The 24,750-nt window shown below is 40.5% G+C and overlaps 1 protein-coding gene across 5 annotated transcripts in view; it reads right to left on the bottom strand.

The window, feature by feature from the left end:
• The window catches only part of brinp1 (bone morphogenetic protein/retinoic acid inducible neural-specific 1), a 152,914-nt gene that overhangs the window by 86,058 nt on the left and 42,106 nt on the right, over positions 1-24,750 (bottom strand). The window contains exon 1 of one of the 5 annotated variants that reach the window (XM_031860065.1): positions 12,204-12,607. The exons of 2 other annotated variants lie outside the window; for them this stretch is intronic. The gene's annotated coding sequence lies outside the window, so the exon portion shown is untranslated. Of the gene's footprint in view, positions 1-11,530; positions 11,603-11,622; positions 12,088-12,203; positions 12,608-24,750 lie in introns of those variants that run through there. 2 more of the 5 variants (XM_031860070.1, XM_031860068.1) reach the window with 2 other exon arrangements.

Raw genomic sequence — 24,750 nt, forward strand, 5'->3', positions numbered from 1 at the left:
AGAAATGGGATTCTGCCTGTATATCTGCACCTCCACAGAGAAGGCAAATCTGCTGTCTGCTTTTCTAATTTTACAGCCATGGCAGCATATATGAATTTGGTTTAGGTTTTTAGCCTGTTGTTGTTTACTGTGAAGACTTTTCTTGCTGCCATATCCAGATGAGGAAACCACCACATTTTCTCTTCAAATAGCTGGTTGTTTTAACATTAAATCAGATCTAATTACTGGGAGCATTTAGATGTCGATATTTTCTTTAAGCTGGCAAGCTAGCGTGTGGGCGTCCATTGCTTAATTTTCTTTTAATACAGTATTAGGCATCAGTTGGTGTGTCTGCATTCTCTTGAGTATAAGCTCAGGGTGGTCCTCATAGATCAAAGTCTTGGCTTTCTGAGAGAGCAAATGTGGAGAAAATGTGCTCACACTAATGTTAGGCTGTTTAGAAAAAATTACGCTTAAGTGTGGCTCCCACCGAGAGAACCATCTTTGTCTGGTCTGGAAATAAGCTGTGGTAATCCATTTCCTCTTTTGTGACAAAAAGGCTCTGGCTTGGTGGAAGGATGTCTGTGTGCGTTGTGCGTCTGGCACAACTTTTTGAAAGGCGGTGGCAAGAGTGTGTTCATTGAAGTGCCAAAAAGACGTCTGAAGGCACCGGGAAGCAGTGGGTCTCGGAAGCAATTGAATGGGTTAATAATAAGAGCGCACTGATTAGCGATTAGCTCCCGTGTGGGTAAGAGAGGAGGAGTGAATTTTAGGCACCCTTGATTGGATGATGAACAAAGAGGAGGTTGCCTCTTGAATTTGAAAGTGATATGATGATGAAGGGCGGTGCGAATGAAAGGAATGCAGCCCAGAGGTGTGGCTTTTAAAGAGTAATGAATGAAAGTGTAGCCTAGAGGTAAAATCATTGAAAATGAAGTAGCCTTCCTTATTAAACTTTCGCTAAGCTCAATTGCAAGGATTAAAGACTTGACTGATGAACCCATCAAACAAAAAAATCATTGGAACAGAGCATCAAAGAATGAGCACATTTCATGGCATCTGTCCTGAGCTTATTGGCAGAACATAATCTGATGTCAGTATATGCGTCTCTTTTAAATGTGATCTGTTTTCAACTCCTGTTCCGGCAATGTAGTCGGCTCGTCGTCCAGCCAAAAGCTACCACCATTGCACTTTTTTTTTCTCCCCTGCTTACCACTGTGACTTGGATCTGCCGCGTTGCCTCTTCTCTGCCCTACATTGGTGTCATGTTGGTGTGCTGAGTCGGCAAAAACACCAGAGAGGATACTGCTCGGGCTATAGCTTCACCTGGACCGGCTTCTCCATCATTAAAACTAACAATAGCTCCATTAGCAAGGCGGCGCAGAGGTCTTTGGGGATGGTACATACTGCATGTGTGTGTGTACTTTGTGAAAATGTGTGTGCATATGTAAATGTGTGCTGGGCCTTGTCCTCTAAGATTTAATCCATTTTTTTTTTTCTGTTTGCAAAACATGCCGCATGCTGTATATGTATTTATGTGATTGGGTGATACAGGATCAATGAAGCACACATTGGTAATGTGTCATATTTTACAGAAGACAAAACATAACCACATAGGTCACCATCAACATGATTAGGTAACAGTATGACAATTTAAAGTGAACCCACTATTCCTAAGTGTAACTACGGTAATTACGTAAGAATAAAGATCCTTTTATCCTTTTAGTTGAACCGTCTATTTTCCGACACTCAGTTCCCAGCCCTAGTTTTGAGGGCATTGTCAACTGCTTTCATAATACCAATTCAGAATCAGAGGTTAAAAGAGCATTTGAAGGCGGCCATGCAGCAAAGCGTATTTTTTTTTTTAAATGTCTAGCCAAAAAACATATTCAGCAATGATGTAACTTTAACATCACAGTATGCAGAATACCCACACCCATTGTGGGAACATCCATAATTCATTTGCTGGGAATTAAATGTAGTCAAACACGCTCCGTGAATCACAGTATACAGTGGCTGATTAAATCATATATGAGATGCCTCTGTATTTACAGTGCACGCCGTGCATCTTCTCCCAGTCAGCACAATGTCAGCAGTTTGATTCAAACACAAATCATTTCTCTGTCTGGCTTAGGCGTGCTTGTCAGATTTTGCGGCGCTTTCGTGCTAAAAACAGCATCTCAGCGTAACAAATAGGCCCTCTGTGTGCTGATTTGTGATTCTTTATTCATAGTTCAAACACCTAGGATCTGTCTGTGTCTGTCTTATTTGTGTGAATAACAACATACAGTATAAGACTGATCGTAATAAGCCAGCCACTTGGTGATTTCATGTTACTCCAAAATCAGAAGAGGACTGTTAATGGAATGAGGTGCCAAGTTGGCACTGCACTCAGGTGAGAAAATAAATTATACACGTTTTGAGATGCAATCAATGTGTATTTCCACTGCCTCTGCCGTTTTCATTCAAGGCAACGCGTGTGTCACCCACCGAAGTGTTTCAGAATTAATCAAATTGGGAATATTTTGATGAATTATGTCCTGCAATATGGATCGACTTCCAGTTTCACCCAATTAAGATGAAATCAACAAAGAAATAATGAACTGTGTCTGTTTGGCTCTGGATGTTGCATGTCAGTGAAAAGACTGCAGTAAAAATTGCAAGAGACTAAAAGAAAAGAGCTTTTTTTTTAATGAGGTGTTAAGTCAGTTTTTCTTCTGCCAGTTATAATATTAAACTTAAATCAAAAGGAGTATTAAAACACATCATTTGGCCTCGCTTGCATCTCCACAAGCTGATTTATGTTATCTGATACACAATCATCCCAAAGCATAATATAATTACCCCTGACATTTCCTTGATTGCGTTTGACTCGAGCGAGCCCGGAGGGAGCAGCATAAAGACCTGCACTGCTTTACAACTGAATTTCACATTATTACAGTTGTTTTAGTTCATCTACAAAATCAAATAAGTTGACGTGTCTTTTGGCAAGTCTTCCGTTATTGCTGCTAGAAGAAAAGCCCCTGCTGAAGATTTCCTAGATGTTCCCCTTAACCCCACAACCTCACAAAACCTCCTGAGTTTTGAAAACCAGGGCCAAATTGTCCTCGTTACATCCGCCACCATCTCATGTCAACCCCCTTTTCTCCCTCTCCCCATACAACCCGCCATCTCTGTCAACCTGACTCCCCTAAAAGAGGACCAGCAGAGAGGCCCCCTCTCAGCCTCTAATAGCCACTTCCTTGTGTTACATGATCACCAGGTGTCAAGATTAAAGAATGCCTACTGCTTCCCGGGGCAGACACAGATAGGAGACAGAGGAGAAAAAAAAGCGCTCCATAATTACTGATAAATCGAGCACAGTGCCGCTTCTCCTTCCATTTCCTCCCTATCCACCTGGCCCCGATGTCAATGTGAGGGGCTGTGCAAGTTAAGCTGGGGAAAAAAAAAGTTGACCACGCCAGCCACTTTTTTTTTTGCACTGCTGATATTGCAGTTAAGTTCGGGCAATTCAGGGCCAATTGACTGACTTGGAGCTATTATTCACCCTCCAATCATCCCCTCTTTGAAGTGGGAACCGGGACTACACACACTAAAGGCAGCTGCAGCCGTAGCGCAACGGCACCGGCTTACATAGCACAGAACTATACCATACAACGCTCTCCACCTAACACAGGTGAGCTGCTATTACAAACATACAGTACAAGTCTTGCCTGCAGTTGACAGGGTTATAACCTACAGAGGATGATGGATGCACAACAGAGCAAGCATTCCTCCCTACTGAACACTACACACGTGCAGTGTAAGGGACAGCGGCTGACACCGGTGGTAAAGAACGGCCAGCTGGTTGGGTCTCCTCCCTCCAGCAGGCGATCGCAACTGGGTTGCCAGGTGGCAACCTCCTGCCATTGTTTATTAGTAATCCCAACATCCTTCATGGCAAACCAAAGTGGCAAATGGAGTCCAACAGGGCATGAAAGCGTCTGCTGCAGTGAGACTACTTTGTTCCATCCTGTCAAATTGGAGAATCTGAACGTTTGGTTTCGTCGGGAGGCAACAAGGTGGTGATGAGGCTCTGGGCATTACCATCACAAGCACTCTACCTATGAAGCAAATACAGGACATAATGCTGTGTGCCAGAGAGCTTTATCTTGGATGGTGTAGATGAGCTCCACCAGGCTGAAAAATGGGCCATGTGTTTGTACTGTATTAGCCTGATAATAAGAACAAATCAGGGACGTGGGCGGTGGTTGAGAGATCTGACACCAGGCCTGTGCTGTGTGTTTCCATCACATTTAAATCGTTTAACAATGCAGACAAAAGTGTTTGTTATTTTGTGTAAGGAAACCATAGTTAACTATCCTCAATTGTTTTGCAGCAAAGACAAAATGTAATATGCTAAATGCAAATTTATGCCATTTTTAGAATCCAGTTCAATGTGAAGATGTCTGTCTGACACTGAAAAGAGCAGCCGCCATCTCAAAGCATATTGATACTTATAAAAACATTAAGCAATGTGATAAATAATTAAAATTGATATTAACATTTTGAATATTTCTGAAATACACTGTAAAAATGTGTTTTTTTGCAATCTGGCACTAAGTCATCAATCTGTCCCAGAAACCTGTCCTACTAAGTTTGTAGAGGTTTTTTTTAAATATTTTTTCTAGTTCTCTGGCCACAGTTCCCTTCCTACTTTTAAATATGCAACGCTTGATCCAGTTAGAAACCATGCTGACAGCTGACCTAACCCTCTTTCCTACAAACTATGAGCACATTTGGAGATTGACCTTTTCCATCCAGGATTTAAATAATACATAATTATGCTGTTAAGTGCCCTAAAATGAGACCGGGGTTGCTTTTCTTTATTTCTCTCCCAAGATTATTTTATGTTATTGGAGGATCAAAGTAATGGTTATATTTATATATTTTATAGTATGATCGTTAATTCTAACGGTAGGTTTTCAATAGACTTCTCAGAGTTCGTCAAAGATGCACAATTCCATCTGCTTCGGTGTCTTTCAGTCAAACATCTGCCCACTTGTTTCATCTTCAGCGGAGATAACGTGTTGGATTTGCCAGGTTTCACTTTTAGTTCTTGTTTCTTTTAGATGTTTTTGATGGCTGTAATAACGTCAAGCCATGTAATTCTCTCCCCTTTTTTACACATTCCAAAATGTACATAAAAAAACAATAGACTTTAGTTGTTGCCGTCACACTTAAGAATATCAATGCCACCATTGCCTGCTATTGTATGTTTTAGGTTAACTATAATTGTAAACACAGTACTTCAAATATTTGCTAAAACATAAAGAATATCTAGAGGCCAAGCAATAATAGTAACATTTGCAGGCCTGGAGGTGATGGAATATATTATTGATTGTCTTTTAATTATTTTCCTTATCCTGAGGCAAATGCAATTTATATTCAAAATTGCATAAAACAATATTTAATCCCTCAGGTGTGAATGTGCCTTGAAAAGAAAAATAGGCACGAAAACTCAACTACAGCCGTAGATCTGCATCATTTGACAGGTCATTACGAAACCCGGTTAACTTCTTTCTTTTCTTCTTATCATCCATTCATTGGCTGAACACAGAATAATTATTGCATGAATGGTAAGTGGAAATTAAGCCGATCAAACACACGAGCACCAGTTGAAGACGTGGTGCAAGGTTATAAGAGTTACCATAGCAACACACCTGAAGGCAATGCCAAATGGTCACAAATGTGCACGGGTCTCTCGTCAGGGTCCCTCGGGCTAAGTGTGACAGGATGCCGTGCTTAGGCGGTAAAGCTGACATACTGGTAAATGCAAATGTGCTAACGGTTCATCCGTTGGGACGTGCAGCATTGACATTAGCGAACATGACGGATCTATGTTTAAATACGTATTAATATACATGTCTGCTGCCGTGGCAGATGTTCAACCTCAGACACTCAAAATATGCTCAAAGTGCAAGAGACAGACACACACACACACACACACACACACACACACACACACACACACATATATATATATATATATATATATAGTATACAGGCACAGGCAAGGTCAGGGACATGGAAAAAAAATCTATAGGTTGGTACTTCTGTGAAAGTGCCGTGTCAGGCCATTCATGTGTCACTTCTGGAGTCGGTATAGCCTTCTACAGCGCTGAGTTGTCGCAGACAAAGAGTGCAGCCCTCATCAGCTGTGACTCCTACAAATTATGTCCATTTTGCTTTCGCAGTTACATTTTAGGAGAAAGATAATGCTGCTTGGATTATGTTTTCCTTAACACGCATGAGACTAAATGCGTGGCACTGTATTGTGCTGTACACATACACAGCATTTTACCGTGATTTTACAAGATTGATGCTACATTATCACGGAAAATGAAGAATGGTTAATGTGTGGTTGAGGAGTAATGTACGGTCAACTGAAACCACTTCTTTAAGAAAAGACAGTGATCATGTTTAAACTTGCGATGCCTTTTTGTCATTCAGATAAAACACAGCAACATTAACATTAATGGTCCTTACGAAAAAAAAGTCCTCCAAATGAAACAAAATACATTGTTTCCCCATGCCTTCTCATCCTCACTGTTCATTTTTTAGGTTTAAGGAAAAATCATGGTTTTGGTTGATCTTTGTCGTAGAGCAGAGCATCAGGGTATGTACTGATCTAAAATTGGATTAGAAGTGAGGTCACAAAATCTGTATACACATGCTTTTCCAATGGCAGTTGATCTCCAATAATATTATGAAAGAAAGCTTAAATTGTGGGGTGAATGCATCTGTCCCCAGCAGCTCAGCCGGATAAGAAAGATTCGACGATCACGCTCACAATATAATTTCACTCCAATTTGAATATTCAAATCTGATCAGTCATTTGCCGCATTGTAGGCTGCTGCTGCTGCCCCGAGCTGCAATATAGGTCACTGATGCTGAGAGCCACTGGCATTAGCCAACAGTACATTGACTCACCAGCATCACATTGGTCATGGGTCAGTCTATGATTCTACCCTCTCTCCCAAATGACTGTTGAAGTTTTCAAAATTGGGACACACTGTTTGTAGTGAAAATAGAAGCCTCTCATCTCCATCCAGGCTAATTATTATGAATCCCATGCAGACTATTTGGAATGTTTTAGCAAATGTTTCTCTATTCTTAAGGAATAATTGGTGGTACCTACAATGTTTCAGCAGGGAGTGCTTCTCGCTTGCTAGTCAGCACTAGGATGATTGGAAAAGATTAAACCTGCTCTGTGAGAGGCCTAATTAAAATTCCTCAGAAAGATTATCGTCCCATGATTGTTCACATCTTAAATTGAGGCTTTTTACACTGGCAGACTCATAGAAATAAGTAATGTTTTAGATTTGTTTATAAACGTTAGCGGTAACTGTGGAAGTCCAGGATTAGACACATTTCTTTAAATCAATGCACAGAGTGACTGAGAGTTCAACTTTAATGTTCATTATTCATGAAACAAAGCATGTGTACTTGAACATGACCATCAAAATTACCAGATTTTTTGTCATTTTTATTTCCAATTGAATCTGATCCTTTTAACCCCTTTAAATGCTTGAAAGTGTGTTCCATGCTACAACACACTGACAATTGTCCAGAGACGTCCAAACCTGCAAATTGTTTTTTAAGAGCGGCTCAATTTTCTTAAGTTGTGAAATCCCCATCGCAGCCTTGTCCGTCCAAAGTGACCCGAACCTATTATGAAAGACAAAGACTCACACAGGACAGTTACAGCACTAGCATTGTGTTGTTGCTTGCCTGTAGTTTGTTTTCCACATTTGCACCAAAGACACCACACACTCCTAGTGGGCCATACGTGACGATTGAGAGGGATTATGAGTCTATAAGGTCTTATAAGGTTGATTTGAAAAAATATCTTGAGCCCCAAAAAGCTGAGGGCAAATGCAGAGATTGGGGGTAAGTCTCTGTGGGTTCATCACAACGAGCAACCCCTTTCACATTATGTGTCGTCATTAATTCCATTGTTAATATAGAACTAATGATTGAAGCAGCTTTAACAATATCTTCCACATGCTTTAATTACCACAAGTGGATATCGTAGAATATAACACTGAAAAATGTTGACAGTGAACAGTAACATGTGTTGAAAGTGTGGGAGTTTTGTAGATCTATTCAACATACAGTTCCCATGTATGATATATGACACAATCCACACTTTATTATATTTCCTCCGTAATGTATTTTTGCTGAGGCTACCCAAAAAAAGAAATCACAGCTGCATTTCATCTCCATACAAATTGGGGGCATACGATATTTGACGACTGAGGAAGTTGTATTTTGAGTTACCTCAGACACAACTTCCAGACTGGAGCAGATCAAATTACATTGCTGGAGGGAATATGGGAGGCAACAGTGAAGCAAATTAAGTTAAAAGGCTCTAAGTGTAATCGCCGGCCAGTGCAATCTTCTACTCTTCAGTGATGTGAAAGACCACAACAAATCAAAACATCTCTCTCCCTCTCCTGCTCACAGTAACACTGGGCAGAATATTGAAATGGATGTGCAACCACAGCTATCACCGGGCCAGCGAAGACGGAGGCTGTGTCAAGTAAGATGAATTACTGTAGTTATTACTGTGTTGTCAGGAATATTTGTAAGGAGTAATAACGGAGCTCCCTGGCAGTGCTTGATGACACAAGGGTCAGGTTTGTAGAGGCTGAATTTAGCATCACGTTTCTACCCAGTGTCTCCTACCCTACCAAATGTTAGATCAAGATGAATAATTTGCAGAGGATTGTAGGTGTTAACCAAATATTCAAGGTCTGCTTATGCACACTTGAAAGCAGAAATATAAGGAACAAGTATGTAAGGAGGATTTCTTTTTTTTTTTTACTTGGTTTTACTCAAACATTCAGCAACTGCTGCTGATAGATACCAGTCAGATTATTCCAGTATATACTAACAACATCAAGGTAATCATCTGATGTTCTTTTTCATGACCAATGCTAAACTCAAAACACAAAGAAAAAGGATGCAAAAATGATAACTCCAGTGCATAACTCTATAAACGCAGCTCCTGCAAATGAACTTAATAATTAATGATATTTACGTAACATCATATTCAGGTTCATCAGCAGTCAGAGGAAGGCAAGCCGGGATAGGCTTCAATTTCAGGAAATGAAAGTGCATACATATTTGTCTGATAGACAATTGATTTTTTGTTTGCTAGTTAACTTTGAATGTGCAATTAATTTCTTGATTGTATCATAAAATTGTGCTTATGTTCGCTCACACAATCAGACAGTGGTCCCCTGCTGGGAAGAAAGAGAAAGAGGGAGACGCAGAGAGACTGGACCAAAGCCACCACATTCAGATGACGAATTGTGTGTGTTGAATGCCAAAATAGTTTAGAACAAAACAATTAACACCGTTGTGATGCTCCTCTGAGCCGGCTTTCAGCTTCCCGAGGCTTCACACAGAGCCCAAAATGTGTGTTTCCAGTAACTGACAAAGATGGCGAAGAGCAGTGGATGATACAATGAATTTCAAAACTACAGTTGCCTTCAGTCAGTGTTTTCATGCAGTTTATGATATTTGCATGGGGGTGACAGGGCTGTTATTCAGATGAAGGTTGTTTTTTGTTCAAGGCAATTGTAAAAAGAATAAAATATGAAGACAAAATGTCCTTCTGGAATTGTTAATCAAGGCTTAACATGGTTTGAATTTCATGGCGTACAAGAACGTAACCACTTGTGATCAGCTACCGGCACTATACTTGTGAGCCTATACTGTTGGAGAATTCGTTTTGAACATCGCACTTAACAAGGGTAGTTCGGCTCCATGTGGTCTTGCGGGACTGATAGCAGCAGCACATAGGTCAGACAGCCCCTCGCGGAGTTCAAATGATCAGCTGTCACTCCAAAATATTGTAAGCACACCAGCATTTCTGTGAGATTTTTTCCTTCGTGTCATTATTTGACCCTGTTTGTTTCCGATAAAAAAACAGATTTTTTTCTTTTCTTTTTCAAACCTCTTGGGAGGCAGCCTTCTGGCCACAACAGCTGCAGCCAGCCCCCACATGAAAAACAATGCTATGCCAAAACAAGAACACAAAGACAGTGACAGAGAGAGCTGGTGGGTTCTGCCAATACAAGACTGGTACTGCTCTCTGTCCACCACAAAGACAGTTTGTAAATAATGTCCTTATCTACACTGCGAGCAGCAACTCTCTGTGCAAAGGGTGAATGCATATATTGTATCAGCCATTCCTTCTGATTATGTTTGTAGGTGCGTATTTCCTCGCCTTTCAAGAATCACTGCCACACGCTTTACAGATAATTCGTCAGTAAGTTGCAATGCCAAGGTCTGTAAAAAAGACCTCTGCTGCTGAATGCTGTCTATTCGGTCCTTGAAAGCATCCTCAACATTGGGTCATCAAAAGCCGTGACACAAATATGGCTTTAAGCTACTACTGGCATTTTTATTTTGGCAATGTGATATGGAATGCCTTCCCTCTGAAAATGATTACATGTTGCCAGGGTTTTTGCCATTGAGAAGGCCACCAGATTGAATGAGGCATAGTGAAAAAGGCAGCTTTTCTTCTGCTATTTCCGCTGCTAATGCAATTTTCTGTGCTGGACAAGGAGACGAAGGCCAAACAACACTACAGTATACTGACATGCTGTCAATACAATGTCAATTTCAGCCATGAAAGCTTAACTGTACATTTACATTCCGTATGCAGGATTCTTCCGAGTTGAGTGCCACACAGACAATTTTCAACTTCCTCTTTAAAGACAAAGCTATATAGTGCGTCAGTTGGCTTATTTATCATTTTGAAAATGAGAATGATATCTTGTGCTCTGAACCTTGCAATCATAAATGCATAAAGTACCATTTGTCTGCATATATTTATTAATAGTACATGAATGAAGCTAATTAAGAACTTCCAAAGAGAAACAATGACAAACAAAACCAAAACTGCAGTGGCAGTCATGGAAGTGCAGATAAATGCTTCCGGACCAATTTCAAACAGAAGCCTCTTCTCTAATTTCATAGAGTTGGTATCAGCATCAGACACAGTTATCTTGCCTTCAGCCACATTATGACACCCAGTGTAAAAGAGCATGAGCTCCCCTCGCAGTTAGTCAGTGGAACAGCAATCAAAACAACTTGAGGGAACACGGAACGGCAACTTCGCCTCACTGGTGACACACACGCGTGCGCACGCACACACACACACATGCAAGAAAAACGAGCGTGTACGTGCTTGCTTTCTTGCACGCGCGCTCAGAGCCACGTACAACACAGATGAGCACATACACAGAGACACTGATACAGCTGACTATCTGCTTTCACATAATTCATTACAGACAGTAATTCAACAATAAAAACACGGATTCTACAGAAATAATACAAATAATAACGGGAAGCATGACCGCAACTCATTCCATATCCGATATCCCAGCCGGGAGGACACTCACTATTAGTTCACGGATCATGCAGTTTCCGGGATGAATTGATCAACATTGATGTAGAAAGTGTACGTGCACAGCTGGACTGCAAACGGAATTACCTTGAATACAAATATTGATGCGGACTGCACAGGGATCTGAAGGCCTGCTAATGCACCTTCACTTTACATGTTGCCCCCGTAATGACACTCACTGTAGCCGCGGCAGGTCTGTGCAAAATGCGAACCCCAAATTCTGGAGATCATCGTTTCTCCCTGTGGTCGTACGCTCCTTTTCATCCGCACTTCTGCACCACCACCGCGGGAAGATGCGGTCTCACAACGCAGTCGAGTGCACATGATCGGGAGGAATAACTAATTTGCATAATGTTCGGAGATGATGGGTTTATAAGATTATGAGAGTCCCGGTATTATTTGTAATAGCCTCTGAACGCTCCGTCGACATTTAGTCCGGGCGGAGCTTGAGAGGACTTGCACACCGACTATTTAAAAGGTAGCTTCACGGGGAGAGGAACAAATTGCCTCCATCCGGAAAAGGACACCACCGGCCAACATCAGTAACATGCTGACCACGCAACATCGCCATAATTGTGCCACAATATAGCCCTGCCTACCCGACCACTACCTCGTGGTCAGTGATGAACAGAAAAAATAAATAAAAAAATTATATATATATATATATATATATATATATATATATATATATATATATAAATAAATAAATAATATACCCTCATATTATGTTAGAGGTCCAAAACGGGATAACAGTACTTACCTAAAACTGACTCTCCCCTCTTTGCTGTATTTGTGGTCCAAGATTTGTTAGTTCTCTAGCCAACAACTTCTGCTGGAGCATATGTATCCAGTGCTCATGCTGGTGGCTCAGTCGGTGATGTTGGATTGCGGATGATTTGGCAATCCTTTTCATGCTCAAGGGAAAAAAATCCTTCGTTTCGGCGTGGTCTCGGGCATTGGCGCGCAGAGGAATAAAGTAATGAAGTCCGTCAGGAGGGGAAGGAGAAAGGGGAGCTCTGGATGTGAGATTTATGCCGACGTGTTTCAAACTGTTCCGTTCTCTCTTTTTCTTTTTTTCCCTCTCCCCGTAGGAGCCGTTTGCGGGTGGAGAGGTGTGGGGTGGATATCTAGGAAGGGAGGCTCGGATGCACAGACTGAGGGCGAGAAAGGGGAGGTACAAAGAATACAGTCTCGTATTGTAGAGGACGGTCATGGCAGACAGTAAGGGGTGGGTCTGGACTGGATGAGACGGAAGGCGAGGGAGCCGAGGGTGGATGAGGATAAGAAGCCGTGTCGTGACTTTTCTTTGATGATGGGCAAACATTTACACCAAGGCTGCAGGTTGACCGCCATAAACGGCTTGATCGTGACTTATCGAGGGGGCAAAACATATATAATACGCTTGATGATTTAGAGATTTTGAGGAAATCGAAACTGCAACAAAGTGAAGGTGGTGAACGGCGCAGAACGTGCCACAGATACCACGTGTAGGCTGTGTACTTTGCATAAAATACAACGTGACTGTATCAATGTGTGAATATAAACTTGGAATGACTCGCTGTGAAACTCTCTTCTGAAAATCCTCCATAGCCTAGGCTCTGTGGACTGTTTAACTCTACCTAAAAGTGAATGGAACAAATGCTGTTTTCTGAAACACAACTAAAAGTGTGAATTTCTGGTCGTTGCTGTCCATGGTGCTGAAACACACCATGGACTGTTTGGTTGCTGTCCATGGTGCTGAAACACACCCATCGGGTAAAATGTATGAATCATGCAGCCATTATTCATTTGTTGCTCAATGATATGCATGGTCCTATATCTTGTTACCAGCTTATTCATTACAAACCACTTGCTTTACAGGATCTTCAGCTTGCAAGGTGGCAATATTAAAAGAAAGATTTTCTTTCTCGATTAGAGTTCAAAGAAATTAAAATCCACATAAAACTAAACTAGAGACCCAGTAATTTCAGTTCTTGTGGGAGTGAAATTACTGTAATCATTCTAAAGTGACATCTAGGGAAAGCCGACATACTGTGTGATTAATACCGTTCTTAAGTTTCTACACTTCACCTTTTGTAAAAGCACTACAATGCAGCGGACAATTATTAACATTAACAGCCTGATTTCAATATGTGGGCCATCCAAAGTTCTTAAAAGGCTTTTTATTTGTTTTTAGTCTTTTTGTGGGGGGGGGGGGGGATTTTTGTTGTTATTTGTGTCAAATCATTTACAATAAAGTAGTATTACAACTAGTTATAATACTAGTGACCAGACCACTCACTACTACTTATACTAACAGTCATAATAATTAAAGTAACAATAACACCGCTATGGTAAGTTAGGCTATATGATTAGACTGCAGGGAAATCCAAATTTTTTTTCTTTCAAATCTGATCTTTAAGACAGACTGTCAGCACTGTTATATGCAAGTAATCAAATCGAATTTGTGTGTGGAGACATCACCAATCTATATGTATGGGTTGCTGTGGTATTGAAACAGGCGTCAGTAACTACATAAACACTACAATAACTACAACTACATAGGTCCGTCGTTTTGCCTTCCAAACAATCATGCTGTCAAGTCGTGGTGCAGGAGGCTATTGTACTGTACATTACGATGTTCCATGCTGCAGTCATGGTAGGTTTCCCTGTGCAGCTTAAGATGTGGGGCTAAAGTACTGACTGGTGGGAACATGTAGTCCCAATGATGATGATGATCTGGACTTTGAATTCGATTAGATCGGCCAAAATTTCAAACCACCTTAAAATTGTGGTTTGGATTGTTTTTGCAGAGCCTGTGTTTGAGAGGATGTCTGTAGGGTAGTGTATTATTACACACTACCCTATTTGTGACCCCCTTAGTATGTAAAAATGACGAATAAGAGTGCACACTGTCACTTCCCATTACATATGTATATTTCAGTGTTACAGTAAAACTTGACAACTTGATTTTATTCCTTCAAGTCTAAACTTACTACCGTCTGTTCCTTCCTTTAATATGCTGATACGTTTAAAAGTTGTGCTAGTTTGGAAGCCTCATGCTGATTAAGTGACACAACACAGAATAACCTGATGAGCAATGGATGGGTGGCACTATGTCAGCTTAGCTTAATTAAACCCATGCATTTGTCACATTAATTGTTTCTCTTCCTCCTTAAATTCACAGTAATATGCTTCAGAAATGCAATGCAGAGACAGACTGCTGCACTGACATGATACAACAGGATATGATGAAAAAGACATGCTGCATATATTATTATATGCAGCATGTCATTTCAATGCAATCCAACATATTAGTTAACATCCCAACGAAAGTTAAGGGAACTTAATGTAATTTCTTGTAAGTTTCCCATTTCCCATCTAAAAATACCACATTGGATGAGTATATTTGACAGCATCCAACAGTTGTATGTGTTCATTTAAAATCTTCATTGTAGTTCAAAGCCCAAGCATGTAGAAAAAATTACTTTTGAACAGATTTTGACACCACAACATCAACTGCAGTCCCAGACAGCTTTGCAACTCCACTAGCTCTCCAATGGTCCGCTTGCTGTCAAGTGTTTAAAGCATCCACCAACAGGCAAAGAACCTGGCGGGACCAGCATTGCATAGAACTCAATGAGGCTAAATGGATATATGGGGCCATTACAGGGTCATTAGCCTGGAAGTGGTGGCGACACGTGACAAGTTGCCTTTGCATTAGGAGGAATAAAATACTCCAGGGATCATTGAAGTCGATACTTTCTATAACTCTTTTGGTCGTAGCTTTTAATTAGAAACTTCCCTTCAACTTCGTTCATCAGAATATTCTGAGACTTATTCACACCTTTTATAGACGCTTAATTGTCCCTTAAACAGAGTCATTGTCAGCCTATCTATGATACAAGAGCCACTATATAGAGTAAGACTGGATTGCCATTCAGACTGAAATTTTAAACTTACTTGCATATGCATGTCAGTCAAGGCTTCATCAAGAACACCAAAGCGAGCAAAGTACTTTGAGTGTGTTGCTGAGGCTGGATCAGAAGTACTGGAGATAAAAAAAAAAATTTAAACTGTGTGTTATGAGCATGCTGGTCAAGAATGCCACAGGCAACCATCAATACCACTGTTTCGCTGTGTACACCTGTCTGATGACATGTGCAGCAGTGTGTACGAGTACGATTGGGTGATGACAAGCTGAGTGTTGATAGAATGCATATTTTAAATGTCCTATCTCCAGAGGGAAAGTGCAGGTAAGGTACTGTTGGCAAACTAAAAGAAAATAGAAGGATTAAAAGACAAGAAAAACACACTGGAAATAAATAAAAAATGGTAGGAAAGGGAGGTCTTTAACCTTGCAAAAAGATGTCTGATTTTATCTAAGTTTATGAGAAAATCACCCTACTTTTTACTTTTTTTATTACCTCAGTAAACATTGTAAACACAAGTTCATGGTATCAATGCCTAGTTTCAGGAAAATACATCATGATGTTCTTTTAGTAAATTATGGTCCCACATAGAGTAAAATAGAGCATAAAGCAGGGTCTGTTGGTTGCCTGTGTTAAAACTTTAACATTTTAACAGTTTGTTCTAAGTTCGTGAACGTTAATTGTAACATTTTAGTCTCCTAAAAACAGCTTATTCAGCCTTCCGGGAACTTAGCTTCACCCTGAAAAAACCAAGATGGCGACAGCAAAAGAACAAGATGGCAACGGCCAAAACGTATTCTCAAGGTTTCAAAACAATAGTCCACAATCAAATGGTGACCTCACGTTGACTACGTCCACTTATACAGTCTATGGTGATGACAGAGACTGGTGAGCAAACTGACTTGTTCGGCATTTGGCATATCGGGTATTAGAGATAAAATGAGGTGCTCTCTTGTGATTCCACATCACCCCTTAGACAAATAAGTCTAAGGGGTGTGCATTGTGTGCCTTGTGTGCACAAGGCACAGCCAACAAGACAGCAGTTTTACAGGCGTATGAAAATAGTTTTGAGTAAATAGGATTAAAGCTAAAATAAAACTGTTAAAAGTCCAACTTAAAGTAGTTATTTTATACAACAGCATGATTACATACGTCCTCTTTAAATTGCATACTTAGCTACAAATTATTTTTGGAATATGTGAATGCTTCCAAGACAGACTTCTTTACACTCGACATGGCGAGATAAAAAGGTAGTTAGCTGTAGCATATTGATCAGCTTTAAACATTACTGCAAATGTCAACATGGGTCTGTTTAGATTCTTAATAGTGTGTCCTTATTCTTAAGTAACACTGACTTTTTTCTTCCTTTCAGTAATAAATAATAGTTTGTGGAATCCATTAAAGATGCAAATACTGTACATGGAGGTTTGACTTAGATATCTGCAATCAAGTGTTTATAAAATGTATGTTAAAGGACTACTTTGTCAAAGGGGAACTTAGAAAAAAAACGAGTTAAGCACAAAGAGGTATAACACTTACCAAAAATAATAAGCCATAACTGCTCATTTGAGAAAAAATACTGAGGTGTCTCAGTGACTGTATTTGGAGTTACCCTTGCTTAACTTACAGCTCTTTGCATACTTTTAGTCATATGTTAATTTTAGAAAGTCTTCCCAAGGTACATTAGAGTGTAAGTTTTTCTGATAGTAACACCTTATTAGCCACAAAGCCTGCTGTGCAACTACCAGGAACCTAATGAATGTGCATCAACTTCCTTAATGAATTATAGTACAGAGAATTATAGAGCGATATTCTAACATGCATGCCATTCAGCATCTCATTATTGGTGAGCATGTGTTCGTTAATGTCAAATATGACCCAAGTTTATAACTCACAGCCTTCGGGGAATACCGCTGTCAAGCCAATATATACTTTACACTGTGCAGATTTGACTCCATTATCCACATAACTACAATAATTGTGCCATATTCAGCACCACGAGCCCTTACAGGAGCTAAATTTATCTGGACTGTAATGATCTCACATATACCTCCATGTTGGAAGCCATGGCCTGAATCTCCCTCCTACCTGCCCAGAAGACTGTTAGTGCTTGCTAGATTGACAACCTACTAATGGCTGATCTCTGAGGCTTAGGCCACAGAGATGTTAGTACCCGGTCTCATAAGTACACGCTGTTGCAAAAGCCTGTCACACTGTACCCAGACCTCTCCCTGCCAGGGCTATGAAGGAGAAGACAGATGTCCAAATAGCAAGCAGGTCCATCAGTCATGAGGATTTTTTCTCTCGCAGGGTGAGGGAAGGAGGGTCAAGAGACACCATTCTAGTCTGCTACTCTAATGAAAAACAAACTCATTCTCGGGTAGTTTACTGGGTAATAAGACATCCAGCCCACCAGATCCTAACATAGAAACAACAACTTTTAAAAGTTTTCCCTTACCATCGAGGCCACCTCACGACTCCCTTATTCAAGCTAATAGACATCTCCGGAGTATTAGCAAAACAAACATTTAACTTTGAAAACATGTCAGCATACAATGGTGACATGTTTCAGTGAAATTGTTGATCAATGCTTTAAAAACGCAGGGAAATTAGAGTCATGCAATTAGTGTAAAACAAGAAAAAGACCAAGAAAATAGCGAAAGTCCTCCAAATAATGAAAAGGACAAAACATGCCATTTGTCCATGCGCTCAAGAACAGCATGAGCGTTTTCTGATATGACAGCTGTAACCGCAGGATCTGTTGTCCGTGCCGTTCAAAATCACAATTGAAACATAAGCTAGTTGTATGATGTGTCAACATTATGGTAAACGTTTGGTTAGGTTTTAAGCACAAAGACGACTAGCTTTAAGAAAAGAGCATGATTTGGGTTAAAATAGGCACTTGTTCTATAAGGCGGTGTTCCAAATCACCGACTTATTCTTTTCACTTTTATCCCGTATTGCAGTTCCCCTTACAAAGTATACGTTGCATGCAGTATGCATATAATTGGGATATAATTGTGGGGGATGCTTTAATGAAAAAAAAGAAATTCGGACTGTCGGTTGGTAATGGAAAACAAACAGGTGTCTCACGTGTTAAAGTCTGACATTTTGTTATTTATCAACCCTGGCATCTTCTCTAAACAGACTTTGTCAGTCTTTAATAAGGCCACTTATTTCCACCTTTGCTCCCGTCATAATTGCTGCACCAGTTAGAGAACTTTTTCACTTGAACATAAACTTTCGGGGGAACTTGCTGAAATGACGAATGCCGTCATTCTTCTTGGGTGGACAGTGCCTACAAAAAAAGAGGCAACAGAGGAGAGGTTGATTTTTTTTTACAGAGAGACAGAAAAACTGCCAAAAAGAAGCCATGTTAAAATGTGCAGAATCCGAGATGGGGAGCATTTCAATTGCCTATCAACAGCTCTTAACAACTCCCTTAGCTAACAGTACTAACAGTGCTAACAGCGCAAACTACGGTGAAGTGCTGACAGAGCAAACAATGTTTACCTGATGGGGAACAGGAGGGTGGCCCCAAAACTTCTGCGATGACGCTTTCTGTCAGGACGGCATTATCAGCTGTAACCGCCATATGAGAGCAGTGCAGAGCGGCGGCCATGAGCCAACCAGTGGGGCACGCTCACATGCACTACAAGAACACGTGGCCGGCCCGGCTATGTCAACAAAGCGAGGAAACGCTCGGATAACAACACGCACACGGAGAGTGACTTAACTCTCTGCTCAGGTAGACATTACTACACTATATCTTTGCATGGCAAATAGTTGTTTGCTGCTATATTAATACTCTCATTGTTAAATACAGCTCCTTTAAAGACTATTGGGAATTGGTTTTAACCAAATATGTGTAGCAAAATGTATATCAAAGAGGAATACATTTCCAGTTAAAGTACAATGACGTAGTGACGCTATAAATAACTGGTTCCATAATGACTTCGTGGAAGCTTTTTAAGACATAATGATGTTGTGACTAAACTGTTTAAAACTGCTGTAACAAAGTCAAAGATGTCAGCTGTTTTTTTCTACTGGCAATGCACAGAAAGTTTTAAGCTTAGGGACAAGGACCTTGAATAAGGTATAGAATATGAGTCGTATTACAGGTATTCTCACCACATGTGGCAATGTTGCAAACAGTGTGTGGGTGGCGGCTCAGCATGCAGTAACCATATTTTTAATCGCCCATCTGGCACAAAAGCAAAGGATAATACAGTAAGAGGGTGCACACCGAATCACAAAGCTTAGGAGAGCATTTAAAAAAAGCTAAGTTTGAGGCCTTTAAAAACATTCTTGAGTACTGGGCAAGATTCAACAACCTGCTTTGTGTTTTTGAATGACTTTGCTGAATACTTAACTGAGGAGAGTACTTAACTGCTGGAATATTGCCTCTTCGGCTTCATTAACACTTCACCATTAAAGTATTGTCTGGCTGTATCATCGCATCCCCTTGTCTTCTGTAAAGTCTGCTTAAACGTTTGTGGGATCTTTCACAATATGAAATACGAATGATAAATCATAAGACCAGGTTGTATGTAGGTGGTGCCACTTAAAGGCAGAAGCTGAACCAGGTTAACCTTATTTTGCTGGATGACCCTGTGTTTGGCAATAGGTGGTAAATGTGAATTGTCACCATTCAGCAGAACAAAACATGTTCATTGGTCAATAAAACTATTTCCATTGTCTCATTCCATCCAAAGACAATGAGTGGATGAAGTTATGTATATAACATGTATATATTGAGTCATCCACAAAGGAATTTTTTAAATAATCTTGTTTATACAACAAAAAACATGTATAATTTATATATTCATGTATATTTGAAACCCCCATAACTCATTAATACAATATAAAAAAACGTATATTTTCTGTAATTTTTTGTAGAAATCGAAAGTTAAAACAGTTAAGTATGCATGTCTATATATAATCAAATCACCCCTATGAACCCATTGTGAACAGAGTGTATAAATCATTTCTAACAAATTTATGCATAGCTGCAAACACCATTGTTTTTATCATTCCAAAGCCGTGAAGAAAAAATGTTTCAGGCACCACGTCTGTAAAGCCTATCACAAAGGGGGGAAAGCAGCCATTGTAAATTCAGTGCATTGTTGTAGCCAAGCCAGTTTGGACAACACAGATACATTATGATGAGCAGCGTCATGCAGAGTGTTTAAGAATAATTCAACAATGAATCGCAGATGACAGAAAACAGCTGCTACACTGTTCTCTGTAGGTTGAAACGTTCGAGCACTTCTGGCCCTAATCAGTGTAGTTATTTTGCGATTAAGAGATGTAGAACATGCACTCTTTCTTGGCTACTGTTGCATTGTTAATCATTCATTTGCCTACACAATGTGAGACAGCTATTATCACATGGAATCTCTTGAAGAAATGTGTGCCAAATTAAGGAAGAATTGAACTCTTGTGACTGCTGACTACGGGGAGTTCGCTTTCCCTCTTATTGCTCTTGGCAAACAATGTAATTTAAACAAAAAAATATGTGGGCTTTGTTTGTTCCTCGCTCCAGACAGAAGAAGAGAATAAACGTATGCAATAGGATTGCAATGGAAAAGAAAACAAAGCAGCCTTGAGAGCAGTTGTTCAGTCTAAATAATTAAGCAGTGATTAGGATGTGGCCAAAGGCTGTCTGATGGGCTCAGTGGCATGCTGTGGACTGGGCTAAAGCTCTCCATTGGCAAAACACGCATTATTGTAGACAGCAGTGAAGAAATGTCATGCCTCCCACTTTTCCATTTTCCACTTGACAGCTACTCCTACTGTCCTTAGCGTTCCCTTTCTCCCTCTCACTATATATCTACATGTCTTTCTTTCATTCCTTTTCAGAATATATTTTGCTCCTCTGCCTTTTTCATGTGTGTACCCACTCATCATTCTACATAGCACTGTGTATTTCTCAGCTCTGGGCACTTTCTGAAGCATATTACACTTGTGCCACTTTGTTTTCACATTCATTTAATCATTTCGACATTTCATTTCATGCCCTGCTCTTTCATTTACTAAAACCCTGTATACTCTTGTTCTGGTTGCTCCATTGTGAAAGAACTGTTTATGCTAATGAAGTGCTAATTTAAGCTGTGATGATATTTTAATTACCCAGAGCAAAAGGGAGAGCTTGTAGATGCCTGAGCCTGGCAGAGGTTTAGGACATGGTCCCACATATATTAAGGTGTTCGGAGACTTGCAAGTAAAAGATACATACTCAATTCCCTGTCTCTGTATACCTGTGTACACTCCTAGATTTACAAAACACCACGTACACCTGTGTGTTATTACGAATCACAGCAGGGAGACAATCAGTGGAACTGCGAATTTGAGATGAAAATTTCAGCGCAGACAGAAGAAATGCCACATTACTGAATGGGAGGCTGAAACCTATGTGAATGAAATAGGCAGAAGAAAAGCAATATTGTTTGGAGGATTGAGTTCTGGGATCTCTGATGAAATAAATTGCAGAATGACAGACGGTCAGTGTGACTTTGGATTCTTTTAAGTTCAAAGTTGTGCACTTTTAACAAGATAAAGACAACACTGTCTGATTGCAAAATACAGACTGGAAAACACAAAGCAAGCTTGAAAGTTGAGAGAACTCTTTACAATTGACCAAAGCATTGTCAGTGGCATTGTGCCTGAACAACAGGGGGGCATTAAGGCAAAACTGCAGATGGAATTGGGCATGTGATTCTATGCCATATTGCATAAATGCACAGATAAAATGAATGGCATAACAACATTTCATGGCATAGTTGTACAATGTAAGATATATCTTTTGGCACACTTTAATTGAATCTATGGCAGGTGGAGGAGAGGGTTTAATTGAAGAAGGCGCTGGTGTGCGCCGCAGTACGGGAAGCCTGCCTAACTGACTGCCAGTGAATGTCCTGGTCCACATGGACGGGTTGTGACAGGTGCAGCGTCAAGGCTGCAGAGGGATACAACACAAGCTCTAGTGAGGCATCAAGGCAAAGCCATCTCCCTCATGGTCTGTTCAACAACAAAACGAGCCATATGCTTTGCACTGTAGCGTGCTCACTGTGTGGACTAAGGGTCTGTCAGTTGAGCATAGAGGTATTTGAATGGGGCTTGGAGATGGAATTGACCCCTGACATTAATAAACCTGTAATAAACCTGCAGCTGTAAACTTTTATAGTAGCAGCGATTCATGATACACTGCTACATCTTTGAGTCTCTCTCTCATTAAAAAAGAAAAAAAAAAGTCAATCCATAATGTTTTGACCTCTGGCTTATGGCAAGAGCAGCTTGTAACTAGAAGGTTCAATCAACCGACTGCCAGCGAAGATCTGGGGAATGTGAAAGAGTAGCGGGGTTTCCGGCAGTGTATTGCAAGCCCAGTGGCCTACCGGGTCTCAGCATTGGGGATGTTCTAAAAGTATTTTTAAGATGTATTTTAAACTAGTGGGAGCGTAAGGGATTACAATTTCCCAAATAGTATATATTACAGTTTGTAATCCTACTAATGCGGTGTTACCAAAACACTATTTTTTTTTTGTGCCATGCAAGTTTATGTTACGATAACGTGAACGTGTGGTAGGTACATGCATCTTTGCATCTCGTCGAGTTGAACGTTGGTGAACTTTCAGGAGAATACTCAGACTCGGAGGCTGCGGATTTATCCGTCCTGCTACCTTCAGATGCTTCAGGGATTTCATGAACTTAAGGAGACGCTTTTCATACAATATAAAGCAGCTGTGGGCAGCAGATACCACATTTATTCATAGATCAATGAATAACTTTAATCAAATGAAAGCTTATTTTCTGTGCAGAATTTGATTGGAGGGGTTTTGGGTTTAGCGAATATAATATAGTAATACAGCGAGTGAAGTAACGGATTACTTTTGATACCTTGTGACAAGTAAAGTCAATTGCCCAAGACTGGTGATAGCTTTTTCAAATTCTCCAATCCTTGAGTCCGTCTGAGAGTTTGCTGGTTGCAAGCAAGACATAGGAGCCTACACTGTATACACACTGCACTGATATGTGGCGCTTGCCGAGCAGTACAATATACAACTTTAATACAGAACTACGGAAAGCGCGAGACCGATATTGATGACGGCACTGAAAATGATACTGTCTGGATTTCTAGATACCATGGTATACCTTAATACCGTAATACCGCCTAAGCCTATGCTCTGCCTTAAGGCAGACATCAGTCTGTCACTGGCCTGCGCCTCATCAAAAAAGGACACTTGGCCGCCAGCCGCTGACAAAAGATACTTCTAACAAATTCTCTGGTGGAAATCCTGACCAGCAGTTGACCTTTCTTCTTTACCTTGAAGAGTTAATCTCCAACTGCTCCAGTGGCAAACAGCTACTGTGGTTGTACTGGGAAGCTTCCAGATGTGAATGTGTGTACAGTAACAGTTTGAGTATGAACCTGTTTTCCAAAGCTCTCAGGGAACCTTCCCTGCACAAAGAAGAAGAAAAAAACTGTGGAAATTGCTTAGCTGTACAGGGCACGCTGAAATTAAAATAATTGTAATTTGATTTTATTGACTTTTGAGTTTGTAGTAACAGTGCTCAAGTGTGTGAATGTGCAAATATCTGAAACAGATGTCTGAAGGAGAAAGAGTTCAGACGTACCAGATAGCAAACAACGCGTCATAAATATTGACATCTCATTGTGACAGCTGCAAACTCCTAAGTTCCTGTCTGTACCCCCTCAACAAACACAGACAAACACGCAGACTCTCACTCACGCACACGCACACACACACACACACACACACACACACACACACACAAACACCCTTTTGTGTCAACAGAAGATTCTGAGCTGTGTTGAAAGCTTGTACAGTAGTAAGAGCAACACTGTCTTCTGGGGGGAAAACTGACTGTCACAAAGAGATGCTGGATTTGCTTTCTGGGGCCTGTTTGAGCTGCCTAGTACTCCGGGAGCTCACCGTGCCGAGCATCTGGAGCAAAATACAATGCAGAATACAAACAGAACGGTATCTGCATGATGATGAGAATGTTGTAAGGCTCCTTAAATAGCGTGGGGGGGGAGTCTAATTTGCATAATACAATGACAAAGACTGGTTTCCTACACTGTACGTTCGCTGTGTGAAAATTTGTTGAGACAATACATTTAAATTCAACTCACAGACATGTATGGCCTCATGACGTATTTATTATTTGACCATTTTTTTTCCCCGGTCTTTGTCCATTTTCATTGACTCACTCAATAACATCCTTACTCATCTCCTGCTGCCCCATTGCACCACTCGTGTTGGTAAGGGTCTGTAACATAGGGACTTAGGCAGCATCTTAGGTAAGTAATGTCCGAGTGACAGCTCACTCTCATAAACAACCAGGATGGGCTTGGAGTTATTGCGCACGGTG

This window comes from Anarrhichthys ocellatus, unplaced genomic scaffold (assembly GCF_004355925.1).
Source record: "Anarrhichthys ocellatus isolate YVR2014 unplaced genomic scaffold, GSC_Weel_1.0 scaffold23, whole genome shotgun sequence".
Taxonomy (NCBI): domain Eukaryota; kingdom Metazoa; phylum Chordata; class Actinopteri; order Perciformes; family Anarhichadidae; genus Anarrhichthys; species Anarrhichthys ocellatus.